Below are 19,079 nucleotides of genomic sequence, written 5' to 3' on the forward strand. Positions count from 1 at the left end.
CAAAGAGTTGCTGATGTTGAGACAGTAGATAATATTCTTCATCTCCCTTAGGTTGTCCAAGTAGCTTGTGGCAGTATGTGCTTGAGCCAAGTTGAAGAAAACCATGACACCATATAGAATATTCCTATACCTAGATGGATTTCTAATGAAATAATTTATACTAAACAATGTATGAATGACATTTGCATGCCACTGAAAGGAATATATGATTTTTCAGATCATATATGGTATTACACTCAACCCTGCTTGAATTTATCTCATATACCCTCATATAGTTTTAAGAGAACTGCTTGGTCATGAATACGAAGTTTTCTCTGTATGTTTAGTTAATCTCAGTAGATCTTAATTATAGCTATCCTTAAAGCTTCACTAAAATATATCAGAGAATCTGGACATTTTAATTTTATCTAAATTTTCATTATCTAGTCACCATACCAATCACTGTACAACAAGATTAAAATATAACTTTGATACCAGGAACAAGATAAAAATAATAGTTTAATTAAAGGTCATGCAGCTTCAATGCTCATGATTTTACCTGGTGTTCCAGCTATTGAGAAACATGTGAAATAGGAGACCACATGAATTATGTCTTTATTCATGTGTTTTGATTCTTACTTGATAAAATTAAATTGAACTTAATTGCATTTTTAATAGATTCACATGATAGGTCTTTTGTACATTTATGTTTTTTATCATTTCTTTTATTTCTTGAGATAATACTAAAAGCACATCATTTTCTCTTTCCCTTTCATCTGTACAGACCATTGTTTATATTCCTCATTGTTCTATTTCAAGTCCATGGCCTCTTTTCTTCAGTGTGTGTGTGTGTGTATGTGTGTGTGTGTGTGTGTGTGTGTGTGTGTGTGTATTATATGTGAGTGTGTGTGCATTTTACTAAGTACATAAATATAGTCTTCTAGGTATCTATAATGTTCTTTATATTTCAAGGTTCTGATAAGGAGAAATGGTCTTCTGGAGGGAAGAACATAACAATTAGTTATGTCTATTCTTAATGCTAATGGAACCTTGGTAGGTATATAATTATGTTGTATTCGGAAGTGCTCTAAGGACTTACTTGACTAGGACAACAGAGAAATGAAGAAAAGACAAACATACAGACAGCTAGAAAAGCTGAAATCTTGTAGACTGGGCTCTCTAATAGAGAAACTTCTGCCTTAACCTTAATGTATACCCAATTAAAGCTCTCCTTAGTACTTTGTGATTTCTTCTTCTGGAAGCTTAGCATGTTTACTACCTACAGTAACTAGAATTGGGAAGGAAGATTATTAGATATTGATAAACAAGGAGGCAAAGATTATGTTATAGAGTTTGATCAAGGAGACAGGATTAGCTAATTGAAGTAAGAAATGTCTCTGAAAGTATACAATCTTCAGGTGGTTTCAGGTGGTATGCTGGCCGTTTTCTGCATAGACTGTCAATATCTGCATGTAGACCAGATGAAGGTTTTGCCATTTTCTCTAAGTCTAAGGCTAAGGCCCTTGACATAGCTGGGCTCATGTCAATAGCAGATACCCACTTATGCTTTAACACATCCAAAACTCCTGTTTGTCATATATTATAACTATAAATAAGAAGCACATGAGTCTATTTGATTTTCACAGGAAGAAATATAATGAGTTCACATGTTTTTTAGCATTGGATTATAAGTGGATGTGATCTAGAACTGTGTCAGCCAGCCACTGAGAAATTACAAGGGTCAAGCATTTCTTCTATTCAATGAATGTTTAGGGACCTTCAATGGAGAACAATGGTCCTTGGAGTACTGCCATTTACTAATATGTTACAGGGCTTGGAGTTTGAAAGGAAAAATAAACATCAAGGGAATACAAAGCAAAGAAAACTATTCTAAAAATATATAATAGATTTTTTGATATGCATCAGTCTATTTCCTATTTCTAAGGCTCACATTTCTGAATGAAAGATTCTAAACAATTTGTTAGGGAGATTTAGATTTCATGATTAATGTAGAATAATGACTGTAGGTACTTTTGCCAGGTCAAATTCTTAGCAGCACTATTCAGATATTATAAAATTCATCTCAGTTGGCTTAGATAACAGTGGTAACTTAATTACATCTGACATAATTGATTTAGGTGCATGCATGGAAATGCTGGTGGCTACAAAACTGGATATAATCTTAGTAAGCATTCATAGTTTTTTATTTATTCATTTATTTGGCATTTTTAAAATTTCCATTTATACTTATATCATTCCCTCCTTCCTGCTTCTTCCATTCCCTTTTACTTCCTTTCACATTCATAGTCTCATCTTATTCAAATGTACCTATCTATTGCTGAGTCCATTAAAAAAAAATATATATATATATATATATATATATATATTATATATTATTTGATTCCATATGTATATAATTTCACGGCTAACAAGTTGGTATTTTTATAATCAAGAGGGATATACTTCATGGGGAAGACCAATCCTTCTTTCTTCAGTTGTCAATAGTTGCTTGCAGTTCTTTGCCTATTGGTGTTGTTATTTTCCAGATTTTATCTAGACAGAGATATTGCTGAGGTACCATGCCTACCTTCCCAGACATTTCTAGGAGACAAAATCTCAGAGGAGGCTTCCTGGTCCTCTGATTTTTTTTTTTTTTTTTTTTTTTTTTTTTGATAGGGTTTCTCTGTGTAGACCTAGCTGTCCTGGAACTAGCTCTTTTATACCAGGCTGGCCTCAAGCTCACAGAGAGGTGCCTGCCTCTGTCTCTCGAGTGCTAGGATTAAAGGCATGGGCCACCACCATCCAAGGTCCTCTGATTCTTACTTTTTTTGCCAATACTTCCATGAATTCCCTAAGTCTAGCTAAAGGTGTTTTGTTGTAGATATATCCACTGGGGGTGGGCATCTCAAAACCAACTGATCTCTTCATCTTGATCTGATGTAATTTTCATCATTTTGTAATTTGGCAAAGAGGAGCTTCTTTGATTTGGAGTCAGATCTACACTTATCTGTAGGTATAAGGATGTTTTTAAAATACAGTTAGGAATTATGGTGGTCTAGTAAAGTTCTAGGAGTTAAGTTTTCTTCCAAGATTCATGAACTCACCAACTCCAGATATTTGGGTGGGTTTCTAGTACCAGGCATGTTATTGTGCCTGTTGTATGGCCCTTGAATCCAGTTAGACAACTGTTGGCTACTGCCAGAATATGAATGTTATTGTTGGCCTTTCAGAGAGATCTTACCATAATAATCTTTGTTGGGTTTCACAGGTATCACAGCTAGGTAGGGGTAGTGATTGCTCCCTTCCATTGGCAACTTGTCTAGTACATTACTGAGGAAGGAGGCCTTCAGGATAGATGTAGTTTTAATCCTCTGAGTCCTGTGCTTAAAGTATGTGCTATCTTCAGCAATAAGTACTTAACCTTCAACCTCTGGGAGACAACCAGAAAAAAACAGAATAGCCTTTATTATTTTTTTTTTTTGGAGGGTATCTCTGTAGCTAACCTGATGAAAGGAGGTTTCTTATGCCTGGAACTGGGGTTTTGTTGGATAGTTAACTCTTGTTGGAAGCACTGTCAACCCAAGTGGTTTAATATATATATATATATATTAATAATATATATATATTTCCCCATACATTTAAATTTATTGTGTTTAATTTTAGTTAGTTAAAAATATAGTAATATGATTCATGAATGGGTTTCTAAGCATTTTTAGTGTTATTTTTCTCTTCTTCCTTCATTGTCTCCGGCCTTAACCTTAATGTATACCCAATTAAAGCTCTCCTTAGTACTTTGTGATTTCTTCTTCTGTGTTACATACAGTCAATTACTGTGAGTAGTTTATGTCCATCAAGTTGTAACAGAGTACCAATGCATTCTGGTGGTCATTTCTTTTGGCATATAAGTTACACAGGTAACATAATGTTGCTATCCTGAAAATGTGTGGAAAAAAAAATATTATATATATATATATATATATATATATATATATGACTTTTCATAAAAGACTTGTACTCTACCTATTGTGAAATGAGATTAATAAAAAACCTGTGGTAGGCTCCAAAATTGTTTACTTGCTTTTGTCTCTATACATCAAAATGCAATCCCCTTAGTTATTCTAGTAAGTTATGAGATACCTTTGAACATGGATAAATAGAATAATGAAATAGGTCAGAATATTAATGATGTTATATATTCTAGTAATAGCCTGACAGACTCTAGACCCATTTTACTTATGGACTTCATGTTAAAAGAGTGACTGTTATATTGTTTATTATCACTTCATTGTGTGCACTGGGAACAAATAAATAGTAACCAATGGAATACTCCAAACTTTTGTTTTCTCTGAAGACAATTTGACCAGGGTGAATGAGACTATAAGTAACAATGCTTGACCTCTGCCAGAAAATTTCTACTTGGGGAAAATAAATCATTAGAATTTCTCATGGTTGCTTCAGCTTGAGTGAAATTGATTGGAGGCATGAAGGCTTCAGGCATTTTGCTAAGTGTTCAACACAAGACTTTTGACACACACTAGAGCTATTTGGACTTGTGAACTAAAAAGGTATGCCAAGAAGCTTGGAAAATTCAAGAAACATTCTCAAAATCTATTTGCTATAGGAAGAATGATGCACCAAGCTGGCAACAAGAAGCTATGAGGCATAGCCCAAACTTCAAGGCCCCTGAGAGTTATCCTCTCTTTAAAATGTCAATTTACTGGAGGGCCTTTTCCTTTACTGGAGGGCTTTTTCCTGATGTAAGCTATGAAAAATCAACCACTTTTTCATTTACATAACACATTTGAAAATCAGTAAAAATTGCATGTTTGCAAGTCAATCAGAAAACCATGCCACAAGTAAAGTGAAGATGATGACAGATCTCTCAGATGCTGGTGAAAGCCAAATTAGGAGCTATGCCATGAACTGAACAGGCAGACTCTTGAAGCCCAGATTGACACCTCATCCTTCCTCCTAAGGGCTGAGCAAATAAGATTTTCCACCATTCCAAGTGTTGTATACATATATGCTATTTAAGAGAACCTGCATGTTGTCATTGAGCCAGGAATGAGAAGAGAAATATCCCCGTCTTCTGGTGAATGGTTCCTCATATTATCAAAAAAAGTGTGGTTTTTGGAAACCTTGCTATCAAATCATTAACAATGCATCTTGAATGTTTCTTTTAAAGTTTTTAATTGAAAATAGATTCTTCTCTCAAACAATACATCCAGACTACATTTTCTCCTCCCTCTACTCCTCTCAGCACGTCCCTAACTCCCCTGTCCCACAGATGCTGTACTCCTCTGTTTACCTTCAAAATAGAGCAGCTTCCAAGAGACAACAATGTGGGGGACCAAAAATCAGGTCCCAGGCTCTGGTGGTGGCACCAGGAAACTCCTGCCCACTATTGTATTGTTAATGTCAGCAGGGCTACTTTTGTTTACCATGGCCTCAAGGTAATATGCTCTTATTTGCATCTGTATGTGCCTAAGCATCTGAATAGGCCCTCACCTGGGCAGAGGAGCTAGAGGTATGTGAGTAACTATGAGGCCAGAAGGTTAGGAGCACAGGGGTGAGCAAGAGCAGGAGAGAGCAGCAAGGGGACAAAGAGAGAAATGGTTGCCTAGTAGTATGAGCAGGATGATTAAGAGACACCAGAAAAGATGGCTAATTAACAAATAGCTCCAGTTCCACAACATGGAACTGAGAGCTCTCTGAAGATGACAAGATGCCTGTGTTTGGTCTTTATCGCCATTGGGTTACTGGAAGCTTCCAGGTCCACACACCCCCACTCAGGTAGAACCTCATGGCTGTCGTCGGTTAAAGCTGTGACAAGCCAGGCCATGACAAAAGGGCCATGACACAACAACCAAACACAACACAACAAGATACATTAAACAAAGGCAAACACCCTCATATCAAAGCTAGATAAGTCATTCTAAGTCTGGTTTCTAGTTATAGGTTTTCTATCCTATCAATGTTACTGGCTTTGGAAAATAAAATGTCATTATGGGCAAGATCTTTTGAAGCTAAAATGTTCACAATTTTGTAATCTTGATCCATGTGTATCCATTACCATCCCCCAGAGGCTAGAGTCAATGCTGATCCTCATCTGGGCACTACCAGAGGATTATAAAAATCTCCTAGAGATGTTGCCCGAGGGGCCTTAGATCATAATGAAGTATTACTCAGTTGTTAAAAAAAATGACATCATGAAATTTGCCTGCACTAGAGAAAAATCTACTGAGGTAATGCAGACCTAGAAGGACAAACATGTACTCATTTATAGGTGGATGCTAGCTATAAAGTAAAAAATAACTATGTTACAGTCTGAAAGGTTCAGGCATTATGCTGGCCTGCTCCTGTTACCTGGTGGAACAGGCAGTACCCTGGTCAGCCCAGGGTTCCATGGGAACTAAGTCTGCACGCAGGTGCAGAGGACCCCTTTAAAAGACAAGTCCCTGCCCATTTATGCTCTCTGTTCCCTCTCTCTGTTCCCTCTCTCTGTTTACACGTTCTGTTTCTTCTCAGCTTCCTTTCTACTCTCTCTCTCTCACCTATGTGCTCTCTCTATGGTGACTGGCCATGGCGGTCAGCCATTTACCCCTGTTCCTCTTCTTAGTCTCCCCATTCTGCCGGGCCTTATAATAAACTTATAGTCTTATGTCTCATGTCTCAGCATTTCTCTTTTCTTCTTTTTAAACAAAAGAATAACACAATCCACAGATCCAAAGAAACTAAGTAACAAGGAGGGCTAAAGTGGGACACATGAAGCTCTCTGTGAAGGGGAAATTGACTAGACATCACAGGCAGATGGGGGAGAGTATGGGAACAGGGGATATCAGATGCAGGGAGGATGGAGGGGAAAAGAATTGGGAAAGATAACTGGTATGTGGGGCATTTCTGGGGTTAGTAGAAACCTAGTTCAATGGAAGCTCCTAGGAATCCATGAAGACGACCCTATCTAAGACTTCTAGGAATGGGGTATATGAAGTCTGAACCAACCATATTGTTAGACCCCCCAGAAAACTCAGGTATCTGGGGTTCCAGGCCATGTTCTCGGTCACCCTAATCACCAGGCCTCCACCAGTCATGATATTCCAGTCTATATGTGTTTGTGTAAGTGTCATAGTGATTTTCCCTCATCAAAGGAAATCATCAAAATTGTTGAGCAATGATATGTGGTGGTTTGTATGAGAATTGCCTCTATAGCCTCATGTGTTTGAATGTGTGCTCCCCAGCTGCTGAAACTTTTCTGGGAAGCATTAGGAAGTGTGGCATTGATGCAGGAGATGTCAATGGGGTCAGAATGAGATTTCAAACTTGAAGAACAGTCTAGTATTTCTGTCTCTTTCTCCAACACGCAGAAAAGTTGTAACCTTTTAGCTACTGCTCCAATAGTAGTGCCTGTTTATTTGAGGTGATGTTCTCTGTCATGATTATTGTTTGCTAACTCTCCAAAACTAACTCTAAGCAAGCACCCAATTAAATGCTTCCTTTCATAAAATATCTTGTTGTGATGTATATTCACACCAACAAGAAGTAATTAAGACAAATATTATAAAGATTATATTGATTCATGAAAAATATTTTCTTTATATAAATGTCTGTGTATCTGTGTGTTGGTCAAAGTAATAATAAGTATAGACATCAGGTTAAGAGAAAATTGTATCCTGAGTATATTTTAATGGTGTAAGTATAGCTTCCTTTATTGACAGACTACTGTAGAAATCAAGAGAAAATTCTCAAAGCTTCAGAACTGGGAAACATGTGAAGGAATGAATGATTTCTGAAATTAAAACTATAGAAATAATGAAAAGCCAGAATCATCAATACTTAAGTGCTATGGATACAGAAAGAATGAATATTATAAATTCAAAAGAGAAGTTTAGAATATGAAGGGTGGTGTGGTCATTTAAGAACATTTACTGGTTGGGTTTATTAGGATAGCTAAGTAGATATCTAAAATTCTCTGAAGTGTCTCAGTGGGTACACAGGTCTGAAATGATCATATCCACAGCAAATTCAATGATCATGCTCTTCTTGTTAGAACTATTAGTTTGCACTGGTCTTATTCACTTAATGAAACTATTTTTTCTCACAACACTGAATATTATAGACAAGTGTGGCACAATACCTGGTGATGTTTTCACATATTTTAGCTATGCAATTGTTTTAATAATGCAAATGTCAAAGGTGACAGCAAAGCTTCACAGTCATTTGGCTGTTGAAATCTCTGTAAGGTGTTCTGAGAGTGTCTAAGTACATGTTCCAGAACTGGTCTTTTTCTGTCTTAGCCATCAAATTTCACATAGCTGAATTCCACTCCCTCTCAGTTCACCCAGCAAATTATCCATGTATTCTTGTTCATTGAATCAGGATTTTTCCTGTGTAACTTTAAAGCATTTTATGGTGTGAATTTTAATGTATGTTCAGGGTAAATAGAAAATTGCTTCAAATATTAATGATGAATAGAAATTTAAACTTCATTTCCCCCAAAATGCCTAGACTAATAATTTTCTGTACTTTTTTTTAACTGTAAGACATGGGTTATACTCTGATATGAGCATTGACTTTTACAGATTCACCCCCTTCTAACAAAATTCCCTGGTAAACAAGATCTTCTATGCTCAAAGCTTTTAAGTTGTCCTAGATATTATGAATATTTATTAAAACTAAAGAGCAAGCACACTCTCAAATTTATGAATTTCCTTTTTTTTTTTTTGGTTTTTCGAGACAGGGTTTCTCTGTGTAGCTTTGGAGGCTATACTGGCACTCGCTCTGTAGACCAGGCTGGCCTCTAACTCACAGAGATTCACCTGCCTCTGCCTCCCATGTGCTGGGATTAAAGGCATGTGCCACCAATGCCCAGCAAATTTATGGAATTCTTGTGTATTATACTAGTGTTAAAACAACTATACTAATTTTACTAAAATGCCATTCAAACTTTAGTACTCATATGCCATACTGTATTTCTGAATAATATGTCTGAAGTTTATATAAATCTCAGGAAAACAGGTCTTTGATTTCTTGCACTGTGGCCATGTGTGATTGAAAAGATAAACATATTCAAGTTAGACACCTAAATACTACATTGTAAGACTAAATTTCATGGACGTTATTGCATATTTGACCTGGCAAAATCAATACACTTTGGCCTCTTAAATAATAGCTTGCTTCAACTATGTAAAATGAATAAGGAACATAATTAAAACTGTCTCTCCATTGTTCCATTGTGAAAAGAAGGTGAGCATAGCAATTTATTGCCTCTGGAGTTTTCGGGTCATCATAGTACAGTTGGCTTTTAGTCTCTTACTTTTGAAATTGGTGATGCAAATTAATGAAAAATCAGAGAAAATAGAAGTTACTTAAAAGTCCATGCTCTTAATTTTTCCTCATGTTGGGACAAATATATGCAGTAATTTTTTCATAGCTCAGAGAGCAAGACATTGTTGTTTTCTGAAATTATAATAGGAAATAGCCTGAATTGTAAAACTTCAAATAAATATAAAGAATAAAGTCATAATGATGAATATATCTCCTAAGAAAAAATGGCATAAAACTAAATTCAATGAATCTACATATTTAACATTGTCAATCAGTTTGTCTAATTTAAACAGTTCATTTACAAATCTTTCATTTTTCCTATGTTCCTATTGTGTATTCTATTTTTAAAATATTAAACTGGATAGGTCAGGAGTGAATTAAATATGGATCTCTTCTTAGGCCCATTTTCTACTTGTGAAATGCTCTATTTGTGGAAATGACATTTGAGGACAAATATGAAGAATGCCACAGAAGCCTCTGAGTGATAAGCCATTTGTTTTTCCTTAATCTGCCCTACTGTTTATCTTGTTAAAACACTTGTTGAGCAATTCTGCTGCTTCTACTGGCACCTGATGGGAGCATCATCAGTCATCACACATGCTCTGGCCTACAAACTCTTTTACAGGATCCAGGAGGGATATGGATTTAAATTTTAAACTGGTTTCTGTCAGTGTGATAAATGAATGCCAGAAAATGTTAGGACAGTGGTAGAATGTTAAAATGCATGGTGAAAGTAATGGGCCAATCTTCAAGCAGAATCAACTGAAATATCTTTAAAATAACTCCACACTACACCTTCCTAACAGTCAGTCTATCTTTGAGGCATAAGATGAGCACATTTCTGAAGTTTTTAGTACACTTATATAAAGAAGTAAAATGATTTATTGCTCAGAAGAACTATACTCATACAATAATTATTTCTAAAAGTATAAATAAAGATTGATTATTAGCTTATGTCTTTATGAAAGTCAAAATCATGCTTCCAAAATATATTTCTATTTATATTTCCTTTGCTTATTATCTGTCAAATAGGTTGGTTGCTTTGTTGCTAGTGTTAAAAAGAAAAAGAAAAATAAAGAAACAAAACAATGTGCATTTGCTCATTCTGATTTTTGACACATTTTTAGTTTTTTTTAAAAAAATCTAGAAGAGATGGATGCATTTTGTGAGTGCATTTAAATGCAACTACACATACTCGGTGACAGTAACTGAAGCCATATCTGGTGTGGTGTAGTGGAATCCAGTGCAGACTGCTTAAGGTGGTGATTATAATTGTTAGATGTCTGTGCTAGGGAAGATCTGGGTGACAAACTCAAGTCCCTAAAGTTTCTTTTTGTTTCTTTACAAGAAGCTTTGGCTGCACAGGTGTTCTCTGGTGATTGGATCAGTTTTAAAGTGGACCTATTAATAAACATGGCATTCTGATGCATCTGGAATTATTTCACATTTTTGACACAGTACTCATTACCTATACCTTTTGAGTTAAAGGCTATTCATAGTTTTCTTATATATTTGTGATGCAGGGAATCTGAACAACAAATGCATTTCACAAATGTTGCTTAAATATTAGTTAAATTAATGATTCATTTAATACTTACAAGTATTGTCTCTGGGCAGTAGTGACACATGCCTTTAATCCCAGAGCTCAGTAGGAAGAGGTAGGCTAATCTCTCTAAGGTCTAGTCCAGCCTTATCTACAGAGATAGTTCTAGTACAGCAAGGGATACATAAGCAAACAAACAAAAAATGTTTTGTCAAAATCAGTTAAAATTTTTTAGTTAATATTATTTGAGCAAGCATTTTATTTATCTCTATAATACTGCACTTCAGTTAGTTTCACAATTTTCAACCATGTGAAAGTTATCAATTTATTCTTTTTTTTTGGTTTTAGAGACAGGGTTTCTCTGTGGCTTTGGAGGCTGTCCTGGAACTCACTCTTGCAGACCAGGCTGGTCTCAAACTCACAGAGATCTGCCAGCCTCTGCCTCTGTAGTGCTGGGTTTAAGGGTGTGCACCACCACTGCCTGGCTAATTTAATCATTTTTATACATTAGTATAAAATTAATGAAAGAAATATATCAGAATGAAGAGATTTTTAATCATTTTTATTAGCTTCTTTTTAACAATTACAGCAGTGGGTATTGTGAATAGAATCAATGTTCAAATTATGATGCATAATTTAACACTTTGGTAAACTTATTCAAGTATTTATTTTATGTATTATGCAAAAATTAATTTCTTTCCTGAAATTCTTTTAATACAAAGTAAGTTTAATAAAGGTGAATTTTCTGTCCTGCCTGGTCCTGTAGCCATTTGGTCCCAAATAAATATACACAGGCTTATAATAATTATAAATTGTTTGGCCAATGACTCAGGCTTCTTACTGGCTATCTCTCTTTTAATTATTAACCCATAACTATCAATCTGTGTTTTATCTTACTGGAAAATGCCCAGGCATCCCACCTTCCCAGGAGCTACATGGAGTCTCCCTGGTGGCTCCTCTTTCTCTCTTCCCAGCCTTCCTAGTCTGGTAGTCCCACCTATACTTCCTTCTTTGCCACCGAACAATCGGCATTTATTCATTAACCAATAAGATAAACATATATTCACAGAATAGAGAACAATATCCCCCATCATCTCCTCTTCTAAATAAAAATAAGGGTTTTAACTTTAATATAGTAAAATTATATAAAACAAAACAGTATCAAGCAATAATTATAGTTATAATATTTAGTACACTACCATTTGGTAAAATGGTAAAGAAAATATTCTATTATTGACCCTATCTTTGTGAGTCTAAATTTTTATATGTAACTTATCTTTTATTTTAACTAAGGAAAACCATAACCATAACTGTCTTCAACTCCATCAGAGACCTCAGAAGGATAATATATAAATTCTAGAATTGACAGAGATATCTCACCCTGCCTGGACAGTCACCCAAAGTTCTTCTGTAATGTTGACACATCCATATTCAGCCTATAGGCATATAGGATCAGGCAGACTTCACAGCAAAGCAGGAAATTGAAACTGTCCACCAATATTGGCAGTTTTTCAGTCATTTTTCTTTGTGTTCTGAAGAATGTCTGGCAGAGTCTTCCATGAAACAGGAACCCTGCAAGACTGTCCCATCTAATTTGGGAAAGCTCAGCAGCCACTTTCCTGTGGGTTCTACAAGTCTAGTTTATACAGCATACAGTCAAACAGTCCATGTAAGATCAGTTTTTTGCCCAAATGGCTAGTTTAACAATATTAAAAGCATACTCCACAAAGAGCTTCTTTGATACCCATTATCCTCTTGAAGTAATTGGTTTTGCCAGGAGCAGTTGTGTCTCATTGTCATTAAAAGCCCTAATAAACCAATTTGAATGCCATATTCTGTAGGTCTTTGAAAGATTTAGAAGAATGCCTATGCATTTGAAATATACCTCTGTATATCTAGAAAACCTAATTAACAGAATTTTGAGTATTTAAGTGAGTATCTATAATCTGAGTTTAACTATATATTACTTTTTAAATGAACTGTATAAACACAATACCTAAATAGGTATAGAAATATGCATGTTACCAAATTGACCTTAAATTTGTGTCAATAAACAAAAATCAACACAATGACATAGTTTCCAGACTCTCTGTGTATTTTCTATCTCTATGTGGCTTTTTTTGATTACTCTATCTTTTACTTTTATGTTTTGTTTTTTGAGACAGTGTTTCTCTATGTAAATTTGACTGTCCTTGATCTCACTTTGTAGATCAGGCTGACATTGAAACCAAAGAGATCCATCTGCCTCTGCCTTCCAAGTGCTGAGATTAAAGATGTGTGCCACCATTTCCAGCTACTCTATTTTAAGGACTTTCTCTATCCTTTTTCTTTTCTCTCCAAACATTACATGTATTTTTAAACACACTATAAGCCATTTAGAGGGTTTTCTTTTTCTGAATCTGTGTTTACTTTATATCTCCATCTTTTTCTGACCACATGATTCTATAATCTGCTAAGCAGGATGACTAAAATTAAAGCAGCAGTTATATGTTGGCTACACCCAGTTCAGCTTTCCAACTTGGTGGGGGTACTTTTTTTGCCAGCTCTGGGAGCTATGCTCACCCCCTCAACTCTTGTCTATGATGTCATCAAGAAGCTTGTAGCACATTTGCCCGTAATACTTCTTTGTCTGTATGAGTAAAAGCTAAATCTGGAATGCAGCATGCCTTTTGGCTTGGAGACAAAACCTCTATGTGCCACAGCAGGAAGCTGCCATACTGTGCTCAAGCCTGATTGCCACAGCATCTCTAAACCATAGCTTGCATGATATTATGAGTCTAGAAAGTCCACTGAGGCTCAGCATCATATGGAAATTCTTGCCTCACATTGGGTGCCATTTGAAGACAGTATTTCTGGCCTGCCTAAACATATATTAACAGCTTACAAAGGGCATCCTCCAACAGTTTAATATGAAAATTTTAAATCATTTATGGCATGCATCCAGCAAATACTTGAATGATAAATACTGTTTTGTTTAGTATATGAAAGAGCATAATAAGCTACAGGTTGCTAATGAGTTTATTATCACTTTGAAGTTCCAAATATTTTTGAATACATCAAAAACAATACAAAGTTCTTCTCTTTCATCCTGGATATAATTGACTCTGTTGGGTTATTTTTTTGTCTAATTGTAGGCAGATACCCTAGACCTGCCCAATGGCAACCCAGACAGGTGTCAGGTGGACACGGGACTCACCCATAAGGGCAGGGGGAAGGGAAGCCAGGGTGACATAAGGGAAGGTTCTTAAGGGCTGCACGTGGTGACCCTGGACCCTTCTCTCTGGCCATGCTAGCTTGGGTCCTGTGAGCTCGCTCTGGCCTGCATTTTGCTCTGGTGTTTTTCCTGAATAAAGAAATCTTACCATCAAGGACTATAGGTCATCTCTGAGTGCACACGGTAATCCTAAGAACTGGCACCCAACATGGGGACCAAACCAACGACCCTGAGATTAAGAGTCTCATGCTCTACCTACTGATATTTTGGCAAGCTTCTATTAATGATAAAAGGCCTCAGTTACTGGTAAAAATTAATGGCAATGATATTAAAGGTCTTTTAGACACTGGAGCTGATGTAACTATTATCACTCAGAAAACTTGGCCTAAGAAATCGCCACTTAAAGAGGCAAATGTACAATTTTTAGGAATTGGAACTCTATCTAGAGTTCAACGGAGTGTTAACTCAGTGGTCTGTATTGGACCGGAAGGACAAAAAGGAAGACTGAAACCTTACGTAGCAGATATTGCTATAAATTTATGGGGTCATGATTTATTACAGCAATGGAATACTCAAATTAACATTCCTCCAGTGTCAGATACGAATTCTAGAAAATCGCTGGATAGTAGAAAGAATCAGGTAAGATGCCATGGAAAATGGTTACCAACTATCCAGGCTGTATAGACACTAAATACAAATGACAGGCCTTCAGAGGAACCAAAGGCCCTATCATTGAAATGGCTTACAGATGAACCGGTCTGGATAGGGCAATGGCCTTTCACCTTGAAAAGCTTGAGGCTCTAGAAAAGTTAGTACAGGAACAGCTAGAGGCTGGTCACATAGAGCAATCTACCAGCCCTTGGAATTCTCCTGTATTTGTCATCAAGAAGAAGTCAGGTAACTGGAGAATGCTGATAGACCTGAGAGCCATAAATAAGGTAATTCAGCCTATGGGCGCTCTACAGCCTGGAATGCCATTGCCTTCCTTAATACCTAAAGGATGGCCAATCATAATAATTGACCTGAAAGACTGCTTTTTCACTATACCATTACAAGAAAGCGATAAAGAGAAATTTGCATTTACAGTGCCAACTCTTAATAACTCACAGCCAGTTCGGAGATACCAATGGAAGGTTTTTACCTCAGGGGATCCTAAATAGTCCCACCTTGTGTCAACAATTTGTACAACAACCTTTGGAAATAATTCGTAAAAAATTTCCACAATCTCTTGTTTATCATTATATGGATGATATTCTTTTATCGGATTCTAATGAGGAAACTTTAGAACGTATGTTTGAAATGGTGAAGGAGATTCTGCCTAGATGGGATTTACAAATTGCCCCAGAAAAGATACAAAGAGGAGATTCCATTAACTATTTAGGATATAAGATAGACTTACAAAGAATCAAACCTCAAAAGGTACAAATTAGAAGGGACCGTTATAAAACTCTTAACAGTCTTCTGAAGCTACTAGGAGACATTTCTCAATTACAGACGATTATTGGTGTGGAAGGATATGACTTAAAGCATTTAAAAATGGCACTAAAAGGTGATAAGGACTTAAACAGTCCATGAATATTATCTGCTGAGGCAGAAAAAGAGCTACAATGGGTAGAAAACAGAATATTGGATGCGCATGTAGATCGGATAAACCTTGATCTAGACTGCATTCTGGTTATCTTGCCATCCAGAGAATACCCTTCTGGGATTCTGATGCAGAAGGAAGACACTATATTGGAATGGATATTCCTGCCACATAAGCAGAACAAAAAGTTAAAGACGTATATAGAAAAGATTTCTGATTTGATTTTAAAGGGCAAATTAAGACTTCGTCAGCTGACTGGGAAAGATCCAGCAGAGATTATAGTACCTTTAACTAATGATGAAATTTCCTCCTTATGGAAGGATAATGAACATTGGCAGATAGCTCTTACCGACTTTTTGGGAACAATTAGTAACAACTATCCCAAAACCAACAGATTTAAATTAATAAAAAAGACAGTTTGGATTCTTCCACGCATTGTAAGACAAACTCCCATTTCTGGAGTTCTTACTTCTACACTGATGCTAACAAAACAGGTAAGCCTGGTTATAAAGCAGGTGAGGTAAGTAAAAATAGTTCAAATTCCATATACATCTGTACAGAAAGCAGAATTATATGCAATTCTCATGGTGCTTATGGATTTTACAGAACCTCTTAATTCGTCCCTGATAATACTGAACTAACCTCGTTGTTCTTGCAGTTACAGGAAACAATCAGAAACAGAAGTAACCCACTGTACATTATACATATCAGATCCCAAATGGGTCTGCCAGACCCACTGGCACAAGGCAATGATGAGATCGATCATTTATTGATTGGCACTGTGCTAGAAGCCTCAGAATTTCATAAAAAGCATCATGTAAATAGCAAGGGTTTAAAGAAGGACTTCTCTATCAGTTGGCAACAAGCCAAGGAGATGGTCAGAAACTGTCCTACTTGTTCCTTTTATAACCAAACTCCACTGCCAGCAGGATGTAATCCTAAAGACCTTCGGAGGAATGAGATCTGGCAAATGGATCTCTTTCACTTTACAAATCTGGAAATTTGAAATATGTGCATCATACCATTGACACATTCTCAGGTTTCCAATGGGCTACTGCTCTCAACTCTGAAAAAGCTGATTCCGTTATTACACACCAACTGGAGGTGATGGCAGTTATGGGTATACCGGCGCAGATAAAAACTGACAATGCTCCAGCATATGTCTCCACAAAAATGGAACAGTTCTTCAAATATTATAACATTAAGCATGTCACAGGTATACCACACAACCCTACAGGACAAGCAGTTGTTGAAACGTCTAACAGGACACTTAAGGAGATGCTCCATAGGCAAGCTGGTAAGTCGAAACCCCCCAAACATAGATTGCATTAACACTAAACTTTCTTAATGCCAATGACAGTGGACAAACAGCTGCCGAAGACACTGGACTATGGAAAAAACTGCTGAACTGAACCAATCAGTGTATTTCAAAGATGTACTGACCTTGGTATGGAAACCCAGACATTTGTTACCTTGGGGTAGGTGTTTTGCATTTGTCTTCACAGGAGAAGAAAATCTTTGGCTACCATCAAAAATGATCAAGATTCGAGTTGAGGAAGACATCCCTCTCAACAAGGATGACTGACAGGTATTTACTGAGGTATATCTCATGAACTAAATAAAAGCCTCCCAAAGGATGGGAAGGGCTTTGTTTTCATCCTCACAGGAAAACCCACCTCTGGAAGTCAAAGGACACTACATGTGTAGATACTTAAGGAAAGAACGTAGCTATAACCATCGAACAAAAGGAATGTGCCATACAGTAAAATTTACAGCTGTCTCTCAAATAACTCTATTTCTTCTCATTTCCTAGTCCCTATTCAATTAAATCCATGCTTGATTTAGAGTTGGATTTGGCTTTCCTACCCTAAAATCCAAGCATGTTATTTAACAACATTTTAAAGTTTCTGTGTTATATCAAGAAGAATAAGAGGACTATCTTTGTCTTTTCTTGGCTCTTTCTTTCAAGGCCTACACCCTCTCATAATTGTTGTTTTTCAAGGATTGCCTTTCCCAGTACACATACATGAAGAAGCGAGCATTTCTCTGATGACACTTATGTTTGAGTCCCATACAGCCAATGAGAACCAGCCTGACAACAATCCCTGCATGCTCCGGAAAAAGAATTGGACTACACCTCCCTGACTGCACTGGATTCAACTCACTCCGTTTTGACTGACACTCCAACCAGAACCTCGAGTAATGACTTCAATCAAGTTGAGGATTTCAATGTAGATCTTCAATCAAGCAAATCTCATCTAACATGAACTAGAAATAACTCATTAGAGACTTTCCCTGTACTAGCATTTTTTTCCCCCCACAGGACTCCACATGGCTACCTTCATCCCATTTCAGCAGGAAGTAACCTAGAAGATGCTACACCCCCGCTCCCCATTATTGTTTATTAGGGTAGTGTAAGCCTAGTTAAGAATGACCTTCTTATTGTTTAGAGTTAGGATTGGAAGGAGGTGTTCAAGTTAGACACCCTTTCCACATGACTTTAAGACTTAGCTGGAATAGACATAGGATGTGCAATAGCAGATTATTGTATCTTCTTATATTTCATCTTTATGATTGCTAAGTTTAGACGTTTTACACTATTAAGTTTTAATCCTCTTTTAGACTAAAAGGGGAATTGTAGGGAGACACCCTAGCCCCGCCCAATGGCAACCCGGACAGGTGCCAGGTGGACCCGGGACTCGCCCATAAGGGCGGGGGGGAAGCCGGGGTGACATAAGGGAAGGTTCTTAAGGGCTGCATGGGGAGACCCTGGCCCCTTCTCTCTAGCCACGCTAGCTTGGTTCCTGTGAGTTCGCTCTGGCCTGCGTTTTGCTCTGGTGTTTTTCCTGAATAAAGAAATCTTACCATCAAGGACTATAGGTCATCTCTGAGCTCACACGGTAATCCTAAGATCTAATGATAGTGAGGCAATTCCCTTTTACATCTTTGATATAATGTCCCACTGTGTAGCCTCATAAATAGAATTTATTGTCAAGACCAGATTGGCTTTGACTCAACTGCTTCTGCATCCAAAATGCTGGAATTAAACATGTGCATTACCTCTCTTTTTTCTTTTTCTTATCACATCATAGCTTTTGCCAAAGTGCACATGTGTTGATTCCTGCACACTCTTCCTTGCATTGCAGTAACATTAATATTATGTATACCATCAGTTTGATTTGTGGTTTAGTTTGAATGAAACAGCAAGATTAAGTCTAGCCCTACTACAAGTGCAAGTGGATTCCCTTTAGTAATTTTGAAGATTATAGAACATAGTTTATTCTATACTGTGTCCTTCATAGATACATGAAAAGTTACCAAATATATGTAAAGGGTGCTTTCAGGTCCTCATTTAGCATTATATATCTTCTGTTTGTGTGGAATCTAGAAATACGTTCTAGCTGTGTATAGCAATATTTGTTACTCTGCCTGAA

The 19,079-nt window shown here is 36.7% G+C and overlaps 1 long non-coding RNA gene across 1 annotated transcript in view; it reads left to right on the forward strand.

Annotated features, from left to right (window-relative positions):
- Nucleotides 1-16,477, forward strand: part of LOC107977245 — a 35,882-nt gene extending 19,405 nt beyond the window's left edge. The window contains exon 3 of the long non-coding RNA XR_003481487.2: nt 16,304-16,477. This is a non-coding gene — a long non-coding RNA (uncharacterized LOC107977245). The remainder of the gene's footprint in view (nt 1-16,303) is intronic.
- Nucleotides 16,478-19,079: the final 2,602 nt, after the last annotated feature.

Source organism: Cricetulus griseus, chromosome 2 (genome assembly GCF_003668045.3).
Source record: "Cricetulus griseus strain 17A/GY chromosome 2, alternate assembly CriGri-PICRH-1.0, whole genome shotgun sequence".
In the NCBI taxonomy this organism is placed as follows: domain Eukaryota; kingdom Metazoa; phylum Chordata; class Mammalia; order Rodentia; family Cricetidae; genus Cricetulus; species Cricetulus griseus.